The following is a 14,469-nucleotide window of genomic DNA, read 5'->3' as shown; positions in this document are numbered from 1 at the left end:
TGAGTTCAGTTTTCAGTTTATCTCTTTCTTGTCTCATTTCACCATAAGCCATGAGGAGAAGCCAGGCTGTACTTTCCACATTTAATTTGGTGATATCTTCTGCTAAATATCAAAGTTCATGGCTTTTAAAATCTGCCTTCCAGCCAAAGCCACTAGTCAATTTTTCCAGATTATCTGCCACTTAAAACAAGGCTCACCTTCCTTCTAGTCTATAACACGTTTCATTTCTGTCTAAGGCCTTATCAGAAGTGTGTTTAGAATCCACGTTTCTACCAAGAGTCTCTTCAAAGTATTCTAGGCCTTCTCTGTCAAGCTCCTCACAACTCCTCCAAAATCTTCCCCTTATCCCATTTAAAAAGCTATTCCAACATGGTTGGTATTTGCAAACTGCAGCAGAACCCTCCTCTCTGGTACCAAAATCTGTTCTAGTTTGCTAGATGCCAGAAAGTGATATACCAGAAACAGAACAGCTTTTAAAAAGAGGAATTTAATAAGTTGCTAGTTTATAGTTCTAAGGCTAAGAAAATGTCCCAATTAAAGCAAGTTTATAGGAAGATGGCGGCTTAGTAAGACGCGCGGATCTTAGTTTCTTCTCCAGGACACCTACTAGGGGAGTAGAAACGATACAGAAAGCGCCCAAAGCCACAACAGAGATAAAAAAGACAGCGTACCCCATCCTGGAACGGCTGGCTGGCTGAGAGAAGCAGCTCGGGTGAGATCGCCGAGGCGCGCGGGCCTTACCGGGCGGGGTGGCAAGCGGCCGGAGTTACTCCCTTCCCCCTTCCCGGGCCGGCTGGGAGAATTGGAGAGACGGTCCCCTGAAACAAAGACGGTTGGCGCCCACACCACGCGCAGCCCCCGGACCAACTGAGAGAATTGGATCGGAAACCCCCAGGCCGCGGAGAACGGTGACGGGTGGGGGAGGCCCCTTCCAAACCCGTGACTCCCGGGGAACGTGCACTCTCTCGGGCGGGCCGCTGCCGCTGGCGCCCTCCCGCCACGCTTGTTGCCCAGGGCTGACTAGGAAATTCGGACGGGCTCTTTCCCTGGCTGCGGCGACCAGCAACCCTCCCTGCGTTCGGATCCCGGGCCGGCTCAAGCCGTTTCGGCTAGCGAACCCACAGGACGGCGAGAGTTTTCCAAAGTTTAAGGTCCCACAGCACCTTTTACTGGTGGGACCCGCAGACAAACGTGTGCCACGAGCGCCACCTACTGGGCAGGATAAGAAAAACAGAACCCAGAGATTTCACAGAAAAATATTACAACCTTGCTGGGTCCAACACCAAGAGAAATCTGAATAAATGCCCAGACGCCAGCAGCAGAAGATAACTGTCCACGCTCAAAAGATTGAGAATATGGCTCAGTCAAAGGAACAAACCAATAGCTCAAATGAGACACAAGAGCTGAGACAACTAATCCTGAATATACGAACAGAAATGGAAAACCTCTTCAAAAATGAAATCGATAAATTGAGGGAGGACATGAAGAGGACATGGGCTGAACATAAAGAAGAAATAGAAAAACTGAAAAAACAAATCGCAGAACTTATGGAAGTGAAGGATAAAGTAGCAAACATAGAAAAAATAATGGATAGCTACAATGATAGATTTAAAGAGACAGAAGATAGAATTAGTGATTTGGAGGATGGAACATCTGAATCCCAAAAACAAACAGAAACTATCGGGAAAAGAATGGAAAAATTTGAACAGGGTATCAGGGAACTCAAGGACAATATGAACCGCACAAATATACGTGTTGTGGGTGTCCCAGAAGGAGAAGAGAAGAGAAAAGGAGGAGAAAAACTAATGGAAGAAATTTTCACTGAAAATTTCCCAACTCTTATGAAAGACCTAAAATTACAGATCCAAGAAGTGCAGCGCACCCCAAAGAGATTAGACCCAAATAGGCGTTCTCCAAGACACTTAGTAGTTAGAATGTCAGAGGTCAAGGAGAAAGAGAAGATCTTGAAAGCAGCAAGAGAAAAACAATCCATTACATACAAGGGAAACCCAATAAGACTTTGTGTAGATTTCTCAGCAGAAACCATGGAAGCTAGAAGACAGTGGGATGATATATTTAAAATACTAAAAGAGAAAAACTGCCAACCAAGACTCCTATATCCAGCAAAATTGTCCTTCAAAAATGAGGGAGAAATTAAAACATTCTCAGACAAAAAGTCACTGAAAGAATTTGTGACCAAGAGACCAGCTCTGCAAGAAATACTAAAGGGAGCACTAGAGTCAGATACAAAAAGACAGAAGAGAGAGATATGGAAAAGAGTGTAGAAAGAAGGAAAATCAGATATGATATATATAATACAAAAGGCAAAATGTTAGAGGAAAATATTATCCAAACAGTAATAACACTAAATGTCAATGGACTGAATTCCCCAATCAAAAGACATAGATTGGCAGAATGGATTAAAAAACAGGATCCTTCTATATGCTGTCTACAGGAAACACATCTTAGACCCAAAGATAAACATAGGTTGAAAGTGAAAGGTTGGGAAAAGATATTTCATGCAAATAACAACCAGAAAAGAGCAGGAGTGGCTATACTAATATCCAACAAATTAGACTTCAAATGTAAAACAGTTAAAAGAGACAAAGAAGGACACTATATACTAATAAAAGGAACAATTAAACAAGAAGACATAACAATCATAAATATTTACGCACCGAATCAGAATGCCCCAAAATACGTGAGGAATATACTGCAAACACTGAAAAGGGAAATAGACTCATATACCATAATAGTTGGAGACTTCAACTCACCACTCTCATCAAGGGACAGAACATCTAGACAGAGGATCAACAAAGAAATAGAGAATCTGAATATTACTATAAATGAACTAGACTTAATAGACATTTATAGGACATTACATCCCACAACAGCAGGATACACCTTTTTCTCAAGTGCTCATGGATCATTCTCAAAGATAGACCATATGCTGGGTCACAAAGCAAGTCTTAACAAATTTAAAAAGATTGAAATCTTACACAACACTTTCTCGGACCATAAAGGAATGATGTTGGAAATCAATAATAGGCAGAGTGCCAGAAAATTCACAAATACGTGGAGGCTCAACAACACACTCCTAAACAACGACTGGGTCAAAGAAGAAATTGCAAGAGAAATTAGCAAATACCTCGAGGCAAATGAAAATGAAAACACAACATATCAAAACTTATGGGACGCAGCAAAGGCAGTGCTAAGAGGGAAATTTATTGCTCTAAATGCCTATATCAGAAAAGAAGAAAAGGCAAAAATTCAGGAATTAACTATCCATTTGGAAGAACTGGAGAAAGAACAGCAAGCTAACCCCAAAGCAAGCAAAAGGAAAGAAATAACAAAGATTAGAGCACAAATAAATGAAATTGAAAACATGAAAACAACAGAGAAAATCAATAAGGCCAGAAGTTGGTTCTATGAGAAAATCAATAAGATTGATGGGCCCTTAGCAAGATTGACAAAAAGAAGAAGAGAGAGGATGCAAATAAATAAGATCAGAAATGGAAGAGGAGACATAACCACTGACCTCAGAGAAATAAAGGAGGTAATAACAGGATACTATGAACAACTTTACGCTAATAAATACAACAATTTAGAGGAAATGGACGGGTTCCTGGAAAGACATGAACAACCAACTTTGACTCAAGAAGACATAGATGACCTCAACAAACCAATCACAAGTAAAGAAATTGAATTAGTCATTCAAAAGCTTCCTAAAAAGAAAAGTCCAGGACCAGATGGCTTCACATGTGAATTCTACCAAACGTTCCAGAAAGAATTAGTACCAACTCTCCTCAAACTCTTCAAAAAAATCGAAGTGGAGGGAAAACTACCTAATTCATTCTATGAAGCCAACATCACCCTCATACCAAAACCAGGCAAAGATATTACAAAAAAAGAAAACTACAGACCAATCTCTCTAATGAATACAGATGCAAAAATCCTCAATAAAATTCTAGCAAATCGTATCCAACAACACATTAAAAGAATTATACATCATGACCAAGTAGGATTCATCCCAGGTATGCAAGGATGGTTCAACATAAGAAAATCAATTAATGTAATACACCATATCAACAAATCAAAGCAGAAAAATCACATGATCATCTCAATTGATGCAGAGAAGGCATTCGACAAGATTCAACATCCTTTCCTGTTGAAAACACTTCAAAAGATAGGAATACAAGGGAACTTCCTTAAAATGATAGAGGGAATATATGAAAAACCCACAGCTAATATCATCCTCAATGGGGAAAAATTGAAAACTTTCCCCCTAAGATCAGGAACAAGACAAGGATGTCCACTATCACCACTATTATTCAACATTGTGTTGGAGGTTCTAGCCAGAGCAATTAGACAAGAAAAAGAAATACAAGGCATCAAAATTGGAAAGGAAGAAGTAAAACTATCACTGTTTGCAGACGATATGATACTATACGTCGAAAACCCGGAAAAATCCACAACAAAACTACTAGAGCTAATAAATGAGTACAGCAAAGTAGCAGGTTACAAGATCAACATTCAAAAATCTGTAGCATTTCTATACACTAGTAAGGAACAAGCTGAGGGGGAAATCAAGAAACGAATCCCATTCACAATTGCAACTAAAAGAATAAAATACCTAGGAATAAATTTAACTAAAGAGACAAAAAACCTATATAAAGAAAACTACAAAAAACTGCTAAAAGAAATCACAGAAGACCTAAATAGATGGAAGGTCATACCGTGTTCATGGATTGGAAGACTAAATATAGTTAAGATGTCAATCCTACCTAAATTGATTTACAGATTCAATGCAATACCCATCAAAATCCCAACAACTTATTTTTCAGAAATAGAAAAACCAATAAGCAAATTTATCTGGAAGGGCAGGGTGCCCCGAATTGCTAAAAACATCTTGAGGAAAAAAAACGAAGTTGGAGGTCTCGCGCTGCCTGACTTTAAGGCATATTATGAAGCCACAGTGGTCAAAACAGCATGGTATTGGCATAAAGAGAGATATATCGACCAATGGAATCGAATAGAGTGCTCAGATATAGACCCTCTCATCTATGGACATTTGATCTTTGATAAGGCAGTCAAGCCAACTCACCTGGGACAGAACAGTCTCTTCAATAAATGGTGCCTAGAGAACTGGATATCCATATGCAAAAGAATGAAAGAAGACCCATCTCTCATACCCTATACAAAAGTTAACTCAAAATGGATCAAAGATCTAAACATTAGGTCTAAGACCATAAAACAGTTAGAGGAAAATGTAGGGAGATATCTTATGGATCTTACAACTGGAGGCGGTTTTATGGACCTTAAACCTAAAGCAAGAGCACTGAAGAAGGAAATAAATAAATGGGAACTCCTCAAAATTAAACACTTTTGTGCATCAAAGAACTTCATCAAGAAAGTAGAAAGACAGCCTTCACAATGGGAGACAATATTTGGAAATGATATATCAGATAAAGGTCTAGTATCCAGAATTTATAAAGAGATTGTTCATCTCAACAACAAAAAGACAGCCAACCCAATTACAAAATGGGAAAAAGACTTGAACAGACACCTCTCAGAAGAGGAAATACGGATGGCCAAGAGGCACATGAAGAGATGCTCAATGTCCCTGGCCATTAGAGAAATGCAAATCAAAACCACAATGAGATATCATCTCACACCCACCAGAATGGCCATTATCAACAAAACAGAAAATGACAAGTGCTGGAGAGGATGCGGAGAAAGAGGCACACTTATCCACTGTTGGTGGGAATGTCAAATGGTGCAACCACTGTGGAAGGCAGTTTGGCGGTTCCTCAAAAAGCTGAATATAGAATTGCCATATGACCCAGCAATACCATTGCTGGGTATCTACTCAAAGGACTTAAGGGTAAAGACACAGATGGACATTTGCACACCAATGTTTATAGCAGCATTATTTACAATTGCAAAGAGATGGAAACAGCCAAAATCTCCATCAACAGAAGAGTGGCTAAACAAACTGTGGTATATACATACGATGGAATATTATGCAGCTTTAAGACAAGATAAACTTATGAACCATGTAATAACATGGATGGACCTAGAGAATATTATGCTGAGTGAATCCAGCCAAAAACTAAAGGACAAATACTGTATGGTCCCACTGATGTGAACGGACATTCGAGAATAAACTTGAAATATGTCATTGGTAACAGAGTTCAGCAGGAGTTAGAAACAGGGTAAGACAATGGGTAATTGAAGCTGAAGGGATACAGACTGTGCAACAGGACTAGATACAAAAACTCAAAAATGGACAGCACAATAATACCTAATTGTAAAGTAATCATGTTAAAACACTGAATGAAGCTGCATCTGAGCTATAGGTTTTTGTTTTGTTTTGTGTTGTTTTGTTTTGATTTTACTATTATTACTTTTATTTTTTTCTCTATATTAACATTCTATATCTTTTTCGGTTATGTTGCTAGTTCTTCTAAACCAATGCAAATGTACTAAGAAATGATGATCATGCAGCTATGTGATGATGTTAAGAATTAATGATTGCATGTGTAGAATGGTATGATCTCTAAATGTTGGGTTAATTTCTTTTTTTCTGTTAATTAAAAAAAAAAAAGAGAAGGGATAATTGGAGATGAAGGGATACAGACTGTACAACGGGACTGGATATAAAAACTCAGAAATGGACAGCACAATACTACCCAATTGTAATGCAATTATGTTAAAACACTGAATGAAGCTGCATGTGAGGTATAGGTTTTTTGTTTTTGTTTTTTTTGTTTTTTTTTCTTTCTATTATTGTTTTAATTCTTATTCTGTTGTCTTTTTATTTCTTTTTCTAAATCGATGCGAATGTACTAAGAAATGATGAATATGCAACTATGTGATGTTATTAAGAATTACTGATTGTACATGTACATTGAAATGATTTCTAATTGTTTTGTTAATTCTTTTTTTAATTAATAAAAAAAAAAAAAAAAAAAAAGCAAGTTTATAAAAATGTCCAATCTAAGGCATCCAGGGAAAGATGCCTAGGTTCAAGAAGGCTGATGAAGTTCAGGGTTTCCCTTTCAGCTGAAACGGCACATTGTGAAGTCTGATAGCTTTCTTTTCTGGCTTCTTGTTTTATGAAGCACCTCATGAGACATTTTCCTTCTTCATCTCCAAAAGTTGCTGGCTAGTGGATGCTCTGCTTCATGATTATGTGTTGTTCTGGCATTCTCCTCTGTTCCCTCAGAATCTCCGTAATCTCTTGTTGTTCTCAAAAGGAACTCTCTACTTCCTGGTTCTGCAGCCTTCTGAAGCTTTCTCCAAAAACATTTCTTCTTTTATAGGTTTCCAGTAAACTAATCAAGACCTACCTGGAATGGGTTGAGACACATCTCCACCTAATCAAGTTTAATACCCACACTTGACTGAGTCACATCTCCATGGAGATAATCTAATTACAATTTCCAACATATAGAACTGAATAGGGATTAGAAGAAACAGCTGCCTTTACAAAATGGGATTAGGATTAAAACGTGGCTTTTCTAGGGTACATAAATTCTTTCAAACCAGAACAAAGAGGGAGTCATTTTGAAAAACTTTAGAGCCACCAGAACTGACAGAGTCAACAGAATGGACCCTAGGAAAGCCACTGAGGAAGCCTGGAGAGAAACCTAGCAGACGTTGCCATGTGCCCATGTGTTTCTAGCTGAGAGAGAAACCCCAAAGATCATCAGCCTTCTAGAGCTAAGGTATTTTTCCCTGGATGCTTTAGAGAGGACATTTTTATAGCTTTGCCTTAACTTGGACATTTTCATGGCCTTAGAACTGTAAACTTGCAACTCAACAAACTGCCCTTTTTAAAAACCATTCTGTTTCAGGTATATTGTATTCTGGCAGCTTTTTTTTACAAACTAGACCAGCAATTAAACACATGAAAAGATATTCATCATATGTCATTAGGAAACTGCAAATTCAAACAACAAGATAGCACTACACACTTACAAGAATGAATAAAACTAACACAATGACAACAACAAATACCAGTGAGCATGTAGAGAAACAGGAATTCTCATTCATTGATGGTGGGAATGAACAGTGTTACTGACAATTTGGCAGTTTCTCACAAAGCTAAACATAGGTTTACCATATGATATAGCAGTTGTACTCCTAGCTAATTATACAAATGAACTGAAAACCGATGTCCATACAAAATACGACATACAAATGTTTATACTTGCTATAGTCATAATTGCCCAACATTTGAAGCAACCAAGAAGCTTTCAAAAAGTGAATGGTAAACAAACTGTGATACAGCCATCAATGGAATATTATTCAGCGATGAAAAAAAACCCAAGCTCTCAAGTCAGAAAAAGACACAGAGGAATCTTAAGCACATGTTGCAAAATGAAAGAAACCAGTCTGAAAAGGCCAACTAATGTATGGTTCCAACTGCATTACACTTGGGAAAAGGTAAAACTACAGAGACAGTGAAAAGATCAGTGGGTACCAGGGGGAAGAAAAGGAGGCAGGGATATATAGGTGGAGCCCAGGGCACTTTTACAGCAGTAAAATTATTCTATATGATTCTGTAGTGAAGGAAACAAGACATTATGCATTTGCCAAAGCCCAGAGAACTGCTCAACACGAGGAGTAAACCCAATGTGAACTATGGACTTTAGTTAATAACAACACAAAAATGCACCTCACTAATGCAAGATGTTAATATTAGGGGAAACTTTACGTGGGGGAAATGGGGTGGAAGAACTATTGGGGACTCTGTGCTTTTTGCTCAGTTGTTCTGTAGGCCTAAAATTACTCTAAAAAGTATATTTAAAATATATGAGGAAGGGTTTGCAAGGGTAGTTCAGTGGTAGAATTCTCACCTGCCATGCAGGAGACCTGGGTTTGAGTCCTAGTCCATGCATTTCCCCCCAAAAAGCAAACAAATAAGCAAAATGAACAAACAAAAAAATTCAACAAATGCTGCTGCACTAATGGGATACTCATATGGAAAAATAATGAAATGTGACCATGCCATACAGCATACCAAAAAAAAAAATGTATGAGGGAATCCTCAAGGATTAATCATAGTATAGGTTTTGAAATCAAAATCAATTTTGCTTCACTTTCATTTACAAGCCAAACAGGCCACACAGTACTTTTTCAGAAGACAGCCTCAAGATCTACATACTAACTAGGTAACACTGGGTAAGCTACTTAAACTTTCCATGCTTCAGTCTCCTCATCTATAGAATTTCAAATTGGCCATTTTTAAGATTAAATAAGAAAAAGAAAATTTAGCACAGAATATCTTCTGACACGAAACACTAAAGTGCAAACTCTAATAATAATCATTAAACATTAGTATTATTAATCAACATGCATTGACATATTCTCAGAACTGTAAACTCTTGGTAATCCCTGGTATAACTTTTCTGAATAGAATACCTACATTTGACTCATAATCCAATTGGAAACCACTGACCATGCCTGGAAGTCTACTTTTCAGTTTTAAAATCTGCACTCCTATTTTAAAAGGTCAGTGAAGAACTCCAATACAAACATTTGGGGCACAAAAAAGAAAGGTTTATCTATCCCCATACTTTGCTTCATGGTTGAAGACACTGTCTAAATCATTTTTTTTATGACTCCTCTCTCTCTCTCCTGACAAGTAAATTTAAAGCATATGAGGAGATAAATGTTTCCTCACATAAAATGGGAGGGAAAATTAATTTGGGACAGTGACAATGAAACATTCATGTGTCATACTGCACTGAGGTGTCCTGGAAAAGGACAGGAACCCCATGAAATATTGTTTGAGTATAAGAACCAATGGCTGTTTTCTGCCCCCTCCTTTGTTAAACTCCCTCTTCTAATGCCTCTGTTTATTCTGAGTGAAGGTTATTAGTAATTTTAACTATCCATGGCAGTTGTTTTAGATGCCCAGCAGAAGGCATGGGAGGGTGGTGGTAAGAAACTGAGAAGGAGGAGGAGAAAGGCACACTGACTAGGAGGGGGAAAGGGGGTCAGGAATTTGTAAGAACTCATTTGTCTAATATTCAGTAACAAAAGGAAAGCACTGTGCCATGCATTAATGCAGCATCAATCACTGACTAACTGCTCAACGCACGTAATGAGAATATTCTCTGGCCAGTCCCACGGTCTGTACAGACAGCTGGGGAGATAATAACCCAAATGGCATTTTTATTTTAATGCAACTCCCATCCTTTAACACAAGAATGAAACAGATTAAAGTTGGTAAAAATGTAACAGCCTTTCATAAAAGCTTAGCGTGATAACATATTTATTCCAGCAGTGATGCCTAAAGAGCCTGAAATGTCTGCACTTGATTGTTGGGATTCTCCAGTTTAATGGTCCTTTTCTTTTAATTCATTATGAGTTGCTTTAGTCTTTTGAGTGGTTGTGTCTAATAATGTTGGCTCATCTGATTACATTTCAGTTAGACTTTTTTTTAAAGGATGTTTGAAAGGCTGCGCTTTATTCAGAATATCCTACTTACTCTATTATAAGTCAAAAGTATACCCATATCGATATTTATGTCAAATATTTAAAATATTTATTTACATCCACAATGCACACACAGTAAATAAAAAATAGATCAATTACTACAAATGCATACAAACAGTCATTATATTTAAAAACAGATCAACTTCATTGCTACAGAAATTGAGGTCACATATAGGGAATTAATTTCCTCTTTTCCTATATATCTCTCTGTACTCTAAACAAATAACATCTAGGCAATACAGGAGACTTTTTTTTCATTTGTTAGACTACAATAACTTCTCTCCTAAATTTAACAATAAATTTGCAAATAAACATAAATACACATGAAAAATAGCTTTTGACATTTAATGATTTTCTAAAACATAATTATCAACTAGGAAATCTACCTGAATTTTTCTAAATGTAGGTCATGAGACATGATGAAATCAGTGATCTAGGGCATTCAATATGTTGTCACTATTAAAAATAATGAACTCTCCATGCAAGAGTTATTTCTAAAGGACAATTTTAAAATGTGAAAGGAACCGAGCAGAAATATGAAAAATAGTAAGCCTAACAATGACAAACAGAAGGAAAGGAATTTAATGAGGTCAAGATGAAAATATAATTTAAGATAAAAGGCCTCATTGAACTCTGTCTTCTCGTCTCCTACAACAGAAGGATATAATCAGCTTCCTTGATCTCTGGTACAGATTCTAACTCAAGGAAGCTACTTTAGCCTGAAGAAATTAAATATAAAATGTCATGTTAATAATAGGCAGAAATCTGACATACACTTTTATAATATTCTTTGAGGATTGTTTAGGAGTGACATAATTAAATTCTATGATATATATATATTTTTCCTTTGTATTCTGTACAAAGTGGGTGTGTGTGTGTGTCACATTTTATTCTTTCCATGTGAGTATCCCCTTACTGCAGCACCATTTGTTGAATTTTTTGTTTGGTTTGGTTTTTCGTTTGTTTGTTTGCTTGTTTGTTTGTTTTGGGGAAGTACATGGGCCCGGAATTGAACCTGGGTCTCCTGCATGACAGGTGGGAATTCTACCACTGAACTACCCTCACAATTCTATGACATATTAAATTTATTTTTGAATCTATATAACAAGGTTACCAGAAGTTTTGGATATCTTCATATAATTTGATACATTCTAACATTATCTTTTTAACCCCAAAAAAACCTTTGCTAATCAAAGAACTATGAATTAGCTGGCATAATCCTATTAACAGGGGTAATTGATAATGGGTTTAATAACTGAGTCTATACATTTCACTACAAGTTCCTAGCTTTGTTTTAAACTTGTTTTAGTATTAAAAAATTTCATGTTCTTTAAAGCCAAAATTAATATCCCACAAATACAAGACTGTGAGTCTTCTGCCTTAAAAAATTACTAATATGTGTGTTTCTCTCTCCCCACAAGTGAAGACAACATGGTTAAACTCAAGTTTCTGTAGTCATTATTTTAAAACAGTGCATTCTCTCCCTTCAAAATATTAAATTACATAGTACAATTAAACATGTTTCCCAACTCTGTACCTCCTCAACCTCTTTTAGAAATCACTGCTTTAAATGTGTCAGACTTCTCCAGAAAACTCTGGGAACGGGATCAGAAGTTTTTGATCCCAGCCTCTGAGATTGCCCCCAATGATCCAGCCTCCCGGTACTTGTGTCCTTGTGCAATCCTCTCCCACACTGCAGCACGGATATTTGTGTTCGGTGATAGAATACGGAAGAAGTGATGGCATGTCACTTCTGAGATGAGGTTATGAAAACATTGCGATTCTTAGCTGTTCTCTTATTCTCTCTCAGATCAGTTACCCTCAGGAAAGTCAGCTCCAAGTTATTAATAGCCCTATGGAGAGGGCCATTTAGCGAGCACGCCAACCAACAGTCAGCCAGAAACTAAGGTCTCCTGCTAAGAGCCATATGACTAAGCAAGGAAGAAGATTCTTTGGCCCCAATCATGCATTTGGATGACTTCATCCCTGGCCTACGTCTTGACTGTAATCTTACAAAAGACAATGAACCAGAATGGCCCAGTTCTATTGCTTTAGATTTCCGATTCTAAACAACTGTGAGATTTAAAAAAAGTGTGTGTTGCTTTAAGTTGCTAAGATTTGGGATGCTTCATTATGCAGCTATTGATAACTCACACCATTCCTACTAACATTCTGTAACCAGGGAGATAAGGTACTATGCTAAAGAGACTGCCACATTTCCATTGCCAACAGACATGTTAGTTAATGTCTCGAGTACTTAAATTAGCTCAAACTGGTTAAAATAGCCATTCTTTAATCATAGACATGGCTGATTTCCTCCTTTTCCCAAATTAGGGCTATGCCTACTGTGGTGGTTTGAAACTATTATATATTCCAGAAAAGGCCATGTTCTTTTAATTCATTCCTGTGAGTATAGACCTATGATGGGAGGGATCTTTTGATTAGGTTGTTTCAATTGAGATGTGATCCTACCCCTCTTGTTATATAAGATCTTAATGAAGTCTTTAAAAGAGGATAAAAGACAGAAGCTAAGAGATACAAAAGCTAAGAGATGCAATTGAGAGAAGCTCATAGAGAAAATGCCCAGAGAAGCTAAGAGAGGACCCATAGAAGCTCAAAGAGGGAGCCACTGGAGTCAGAGCTGATAGCAATCAAACCTGGGAGCAAAGGACCAGCAGATGCCAGCCATGTGCCTTCCCATGTGGCAGAAGTGGCCCAATACCAGCAGCCTGTCTTTAAAATCCAGGTATTGTCCTGTTGATGCCTTTAGTTGGACACTTTCATGGCCTAAGAACTGTAAATTGTAATTTAATAAATCCCCATTGTAAAAGCCAAGCCATTTCTGATATATTACAATTTGGCAGCTTTAGCAAGCTGAAACACTACTTAGACCATATACTCAAAAGCAAAAGAAAACAATACAAAAATGCCTGATCCATTATGAATCATGGTGCTTTTATTGCAAATACTGTATATAGAATCCTTTTGAATATGATTCAAAATGGAAAAATAAGGACATAAGGGTTTCAACACTTACATTCTGTTAGGATGAATTCATAATGCTAATATTCATACATTGCTTGCAGATTTCACTAACTTTAAGAACTATGATAAATGGAATAGTTGGCATCTAAAAAACAGTAGATGAATGAATGAATTAACTAATTCACTGTACTACAAGGTTATATTTTACTATTCAATTGGAATGCAAAAACAAAAGTTCAGAACAAATGCCAATCCATTCTTTCTAAATAACTAAAGTTGTATACTCTCGCTACATATGTAGGCAGGATATATTCTCTAGGAGAAAAAGGTTATAGAAAATGTTCCTTCCAGTTATTTTCTAATTATAATAGTGATCCAGACCATATTAGTAATAAGCTTTAAAGACAATACACAGGAAGAAAATTAAGCCTGTGGTCTCTATGGAGCCACCTATGCTGGCAACTCAGTTCCCTTTATAATCTTCTTGTGTACAAAGGAGAGGACTCAGGTCAAAGAGTTTAATTCTATTGGATCCCAAGACATGACTTTAGTCTCATCATGGCAGGTGATCAAGGAAACTGAATCCTGGAACCATGTTCATACAATACATTTTGATGAAAACAAAGGGATGGTTCAAAGAAGAATAGGGAATTGTAACAACAGAGATCAGCTAATTATTTTATCAGATTATAATTATACTGGACAGGTTATGAAACTTCTCTGGGCTTTCTCTGAAGAATCCACATATTTATAGCATCAAAATCTAGGGGAAAATGTCCATTACTCCACTAGCATGGTCTCCCATGGAATTCTGAATGTTACCATGTTATCCCTAAAATCACAAGTTACTTTCAAGAGCTGGGAGAGGGCAAGTGTGGAGTTTCCACACTAGGTGGCATTAGGTGGGCCAGTTGCTCTACGCTTCTTAGTGATAGGGCCCTTCTGCTTTGATGGACAGAACTCTGATGTGCACAG

The 14,469-nt window shown here is 37.3% G+C and overlaps 1 protein-coding gene and 1 long non-coding RNA gene across 2 annotated transcripts in view; both read right to left on the bottom strand.

The window, feature by feature from the left end:
* PDZRN4 (PDZ domain containing ring finger 4) overlaps positions 1–14,469 on the bottom strand; it is a 407,543-nt gene that overhangs the window by 235,692 nt on the left and 157,382 nt on the right. The gene's annotated exons all lie outside the window — the stretch shown is intronic.
* Positions 1–14,469, bottom strand: part of LOC143691694 (uncharacterized) — a 215,182-nt gene that overhangs the window by 84,957 nt on the left and 115,756 nt on the right. The window lies entirely within an intron of this gene.

The sequence above is a fragment of the Tamandua tetradactyla genome, chromosome 7 (assembly GCF_023851605.1).
Source record: "Tamandua tetradactyla isolate mTamTet1 chromosome 7, mTamTet1.pri, whole genome shotgun sequence".
Classification (NCBI taxonomy): domain Eukaryota; kingdom Metazoa; phylum Chordata; class Mammalia; order Pilosa; family Myrmecophagidae; genus Tamandua; species Tamandua tetradactyla.
The sequence above is the reverse complement of the archived record's forward strand: the minus strand, read 5'-3'. Positions and strand labels throughout refer to the sequence as shown.